Source organism: Bidens hawaiensis, unplaced genomic scaffold (genome assembly GCF_021521415.1).
Source record: "Bidens hawaiensis isolate Kalapana, Puna unplaced genomic scaffold, B.hawaiensis_p1.1 tig00030225_1, whole genome shotgun sequence".
Taxonomy (NCBI): Eukaryota; Viridiplantae; Streptophyta; class Magnoliopsida; order Asterales; family Asteraceae; genus Bidens; species Bidens hawaiensis.
The window spans coordinates 234,132-240,219 of NW_027495031.1; the positions used below are offsets into that span (position 1 = coordinate 234,132).

At 34.3% G+C, this 6,088-nt stretch overlaps 1 pseudogene across 1 annotated transcript; it reads right to left on the minus strand.

Annotated features, from left to right (window-relative positions):
- Positions 1-602: 602 nt before the first annotated feature.
- On the minus strand, positions 603-5,281 carry LOC143580101 (ABC transporter I family member 11, chloroplastic-like; annotated as a pseudogene). Its single transcript, XR_013143584.1, has 6 exons — positions 5,142-5,281; positions 2,033-2,147; positions 1,841-1,927; positions 1,105-1,153; positions 870-958; positions 603-692 (listed from the first exon to the last, which is right to left on the minus strand). The product of XR_013143584.1 is annotated as an ABC transporter I family member 11, chloroplastic-like (transcript).
- Positions 5,282-6,088: the final 807 nt, after the last annotated feature.

Below are 6,088 nucleotides of genomic sequence, written 5' to 3' on the forward strand. Positions count from 1 at the left end.
ACACACCATTATGGTATTTTCTTTTCATATATATATATAGATAGTATTATCATTCTTACTACGTGCTACTATCAATGATACTATAGCTGAACTTTGATTTCCTTTTATATTGTCGCATACATATGTAGCCAAGAGCTGAAGGTCTCTCTAAAAGCCACCTCTCTATCCCATTGGATAGAGGTACAGTGTGCCTACATCCCACCCTTCCCAGACTCTACTTATAGCTTTGCTATTGGTAGGACTCCACTGGGTATGATTGATTGAAGTTATATGAACTGCGCTAGGGTTCTTAAATATATCACGCGGTCCACGTGTTGACGAAATCACACATTCTGAATTCATGCCGTATTAGGCTTCATGGAAATGTTACACGGTCCATGGAAACAGGTAACAGATACTTATATGCATGTACGAGTGAGTACTCACATTCACTTTGAAATTTGAACGCACTTATATTGGAACTATATTTGTATGTAGTACAGAAACAAAGTGACAGAGTGAAATACTTCTTCACATTTTGCATTATTCATCACAATAACCACTTTTCAATTACATTACATGTTTCCTAACTGAAGGGTATTTCGGTCATTTATGCAATACATTTGAATTTGAATTGATTATGTTGGTAGGGGCTTTTCTGTCAGCACTCCACCCACATCCATCCTCCATGATTTGTCAACCAAAGGTGCTAACTCTGCAATATATATATTCCCATTAGCATATAAAATCAGAAAATCTTCTACAACAGATATTTCAAATATATATGCGTGTTGTGGAAAAAACGGATCATTTAAACCTTCAACCGTAATAACATCACATTCGACCAACTGTAAGATGAAAAATGTGTTGAAGAACAATGAAAAAACTACTTACTTAAGATCATGGCTAACGACAAGTATAGTCAATTCTTTCTTTAAATTCTTGAGCAGCTTAACAACATCCGCGCGTGCTTTCCAATCTAAACGAGTACTCAATTAAACTAATAATTATATGATCACAGCTACTATTTAACAACTAACTGTATCATATTTGAAATAATGTGTGTATCTTTTAAAATCAGATATAGGAAAAAAAATACTAGGAAAGATAAGGTATTTTTCATACCAAGACCAGCTAGAGGCCCATCAAGTACCAGCAGTTCTGGAGTTTGTACCTGAGTTAGGCCGACATTTAAAAGTGGTCAAATTCAATGTATCATAAGTAGATGATAAACGGCACAGCTATAAATGTGGGTAGGGGTGCAAACAAGCCGAGCTGCGAGCCTAAACGAGCCTGTCATTAATATTAACTTTTATAATATATATTTAATATTTATTAATAATCTATTTAATATTATGAAAAAATAACTAAATAATATATATCGTGCTATATATAAAATTATAATTGAAAAAAATATGCAATAGAATAATTATAAATATATAAATATTTATTAAGAAATAGTAAACGAGCCGAGCTCGGCTTAGCTTGTTTGCTCCCCTAAATGTGGGATCCAAATAGGTCAGGCTGGAAAACCTGCCAAACTGACATTTAAATTTTGTAAATATTTTGTCATACTAGTTTTAGAAATAAAAAGTGGTATACAATGTTTCAGGCATTAAAATTATCTTCATAAAATACTAAACTAATTATTATTTTTTATTACTATGCAGTAAGAAAAACTTACAAGATTATTAAATTAAGCGACATAAGAGGTTTAAGCACTTAAAACACCTTGGTCCACTTTCTATATTGCAACAGTTTAGCCATTGGAGATTAAGTGCAACCCTAACTAAGCCATTTTAAGGTATATGAACCTCTAAGAAATAGTTTAAAGATCCACACGGGTGGGTTGGTCAATTACCAGCTGAACAGCAAGAGCAAGGTGCCGTTTATAACCACCACTTAAGGAGTTTGGATTTTTGTCCAAAGCAATCCCATTTAGACCAACCTAACAGTTTTAAGATGTGTTAGCAAATTGAGTTGGTGTTTGTTGAAAGCAGATATTATAACCATGAACATAGAGAAAGTTCAGTTCAAACTAAGGAGTAAATACCGAAGTGATAGCTCTTTCAAGTCTTCTAGCAATAAGCTCTTTAACTTTAAGGTCACTTTTCTGTGTAGGCAACCCAAATGTAATTTCATCAAAAACATTATCTGCCACAAAGTACCTATTTCAAAATAACTAACCTTAGAGAATATCAAATATGTTTGCACAAAAATGAGTATACACAGTACTCGTTAATTTGAATTTTGTGGTTGGCATAATACTAAAAAGGGGTATTTAGAATAATGACATCTTCTATGAGTTCCTTTTTATTTGTCTGACGCAGCTCACAACACATACTAATATACTATATTAGTATATAAACTAAACTTATTAATATTTATATTAAGTATAGGGGTCTTATTGTAATTAGTAGGGTTAATATGTAATTACTTGGTCTATAAATAGGGAATGATGTCAGACAATTGATCCATCGTGTATTCAGTATTTATAATCGAATGTTCAGTATTTGTTATTCAAGAATTCACGTTTATATTCCATCTTGTTCTTATTCAATTTTGTGATTTGTTCGCTGATTACCAACAGTGGCATCAGAGCCAAGGTTTTTATCGATTTGGGTATTCTATTTGTGAACATCCCAGGTTTTAATCGATCAATTGGGAATCTGTGTGATTAATTGAATCGATCAAGGGAAACAAAAAGAGGGCTGTGATCGAGATATTGAGATAATCAATCAGTCGGATTTGATTGAGAATTTTATTGACTGGTTCAAGAATTGATCAAGGGTTATCGATCAAAGTCAAAAAAATTGATCAGGGGGAAAATCATAGTACGTTAATTGTTTTATGATTCAAGTCCTAGAACATCAAAGAATAAGGGTGTGCGGCAGAATCAAGAGGTAATTCTAGAAATAATTGGTTGGATAAATCAATTATAGTGGGGTGTGTTCTGAATTTGAACAAAATAAACGGAAGTTCGAACCAGAGGGGATTAGAAAATAGTATTTCAATTTAAATTGTATCTTCCAGATTGAAACAGTTTCAATCAACGATTGTGGGCATTTAGAGGAATAGTGATAAGGATAGCCATTGTTAAATTCAAAATTGAAGGCTGTGATCACATATCCTCTTGAATATTAGTTTGTTACAATATTTTGGTGTAAAATATTGTGAGTTCTTGAATTTTTTTGCTTTCAAGAAAAGTTAAGAATAGTTGGTTTGATTTGTTCGGCAACCGAAAAACCCGTGTACTGTTGTTGGTGGAGACGAATAATCGGTTTTGATTTGCCTTGCAATCGGAAACCCGGATACTATTCTTGGTCGAAGCGGTTAGATAAACCAGTATACCGTTTGTGTTTTAAATAGTCGGCTTAGGCAACGGATAAACCCGTGTACTGTTGTTGGTTGAGACAAACAGTTGGTTTTGGCTTGCCTTGTTAAACCCGTGTACTATTCATCTCGGTTTTTTTAAGGAAAACGGTTGTTTTTAGTGTTTAGAATGGTCGGCTTAGGCAATGGATAAACCCGTGTACTGTTGTTGGTTGAGACAAAGAGTTGGTTTTGGCTTGCCATGTTAAACCCGTGTACTATTCTTGGTAGAAAACGGTTTGGTTTTGATATACATTGTGATCGGAAAACCCGAGTACCGTTGTTGAAATAGTTGGTTTCAAAAAAACTCGTTCACTATTTCTGGGATTAACAGTTGGTTTGCTTATAACCCGAAACTGTTTAGATTAAAGTTGACAACAAATTTTTCTGAATTTGTAATAGTCAATTTATCAAGATTGGGAAAAAGAAAACCCGTAAAATGGTCGAGTCCAAGGATAAAGAAGTTGTGACTTCAAAGGAAGGAGGGACATCAATGAGTTTTCAATGCCCTATGTTAAACTCCACAAATTACACCATTTGGGCTATAAAGATCAGATCGATCTTTAACGTCCATGGAATTTGGGAAGCAATCGAACCAAAAGAGGGTAGCGAAGTTGATGAGAAAAAAGATAATACTGCAATTGCATTACTATTCCAAGCGATTCCGGAAAACATGGTATTGCAAATTGCTAATTTTACTTCAGCCAAAGAAATTTGGGACGCATTAAAGGTTCGACATGTTGGAGTTGACAGAGTTAAAGAAGCGCGTTTAGAAACACTCGAGTCAGATTTTGAGTCTCTAAAAATGGGTGTTGACGAGTCGCTTGATGTGTATGCCGGGAAAATAAGTGAGATTGCATCACAAGCGAGCAATCTTGGGCATACTATGAATGACAAGAACTGGTCCTACTCAGTTCTGTGGCAGAAAAATTCATACAGATTGTTGCTGCGATCGAGCAGTTTGTGGATCTTGGAACAATGCCATTCCAAGAAGCCGTTGGAAGGTTAAAGGCTTTCGAGGAACGCACCAAGAAGAAAAACAAGGAGGTAGACATGCATGACAGACTTTTGTTCACTAAAGAAGAAGGAAAAGAGAAAGTAAAGGAACAAAAGTGTGAACATTGCGGTCATCAAAGTTCAAAGCAAGGAAACAAAGAACGTGGTCGAGGCAAGTATGGGAAGACTTAGAAGAATAAACAAGGAAATCAAACCCAACAGGACAAGGATCACATAAAATGTTTCAAGTGTAATGAACGTGGACATTTCAGGCATGAATGTCCAAATTGGAAAAGAAGGCAGGAGGCAAACTTGATCCGCGATGAAGATGACGAACCAACGCTACTGTTATGGCAACCGGATCTTGAAGAAACGAAGATTTCACTTAAACTAAGTTTAGTTTAAGGGGGAGTATTAGTATATAAACTAAACTTATTAACATTTATATTAAGTATAGGGGTCTTATTGTAATTATTGTAATTAGTAGGGTTAATATGTAATTACTTGGTCTATAAATAGGGAATGATGTCAGACAATTGATCCATCATGTATTCAGTATTTATAATCGAATGTTCAGTATTTGTTATTCAAGAATTCACGTTTATATTCCATCTTGTTCTTATTCAATTGTGTGATTTGTTCGCTGATTACCAACATACTATATGTTTCCAGATATACCAAGGTTGTCGTTTAATCATCGAGAAGTTTACAGTGGATATTTATATAATCTCTAAACACTAAAAAAACAATCAGAAAAATCCATGATGCAAATTGGAAAAAAAAATTCACAATACCTTTCAGGAAACTGAAAAACAATACCAACTTTTTCGGGAGATAATAGCGCAGGAGGCTGGATTGGGCTGCCATCATCACTGTATCTTTGAATATAGATGGAGCCTGACGTTTGTTTGGTTAGCCCTGCAATAAGCTGTAAAAACGAATCAAAAGAGAATAGAAATAGATACAAAAAAAATACATAGCAACATTAGCAAGCATATTTAGAATGAAGTCCCAGAAACTAATCTGCAAAAGGGTAGTCTTTCCACTACCACTTCGTCCAAAAATCATTCCAAAACTGTAGCAACCAGAGATAGTTAATGCATAGCTACAGATCCATAGCAAAGATCAAAACCAAGAAAAAAAATGGTTTTGGATTTGCTTCTGCTGTTTGATACCATAATAACATAATAATCAGTTATTAGGGTACTTAGAAAGTTCAATTATTTATGGACTTAAAGAGATAAATTTAAAAAGAATCAGATAACAATTTTGAGAAGAAAAAAATCTATCTGATTATTTGGTCCAAGATAGGGGTGAGCAATAACCGAAAACCAACGAAACCAACTGAAATTAACCGACAATCGCTATCGGTTATTTTTTGTACCCTTGATTAACTGAACCGAACCATTCATATATTTGTAGCTTTTATGCACCCATTTCTTGTATTTCATATATTACACTTCCATTTAATGTATTTATACATCCATTTCATGTATTCATACCTCAATTTCATGTATATATACCTTCATTTCTTGTATTTATAAGCAAAATATTTAGCCCAAATTTGGTTTTCGTCATTAACCGAAACTAAACAAGCCGAACCGAACACCGACAAACTAACCGAATTACCCAAAAACCGAATGGTTAATAAAATTGATTAACTGATGACTTTGGTTATGGTTTTGGTTTTGGCTAATAACCGAAGCGAAGTGTGCGCACCCCTAGTTCAAGAGAACTAGAC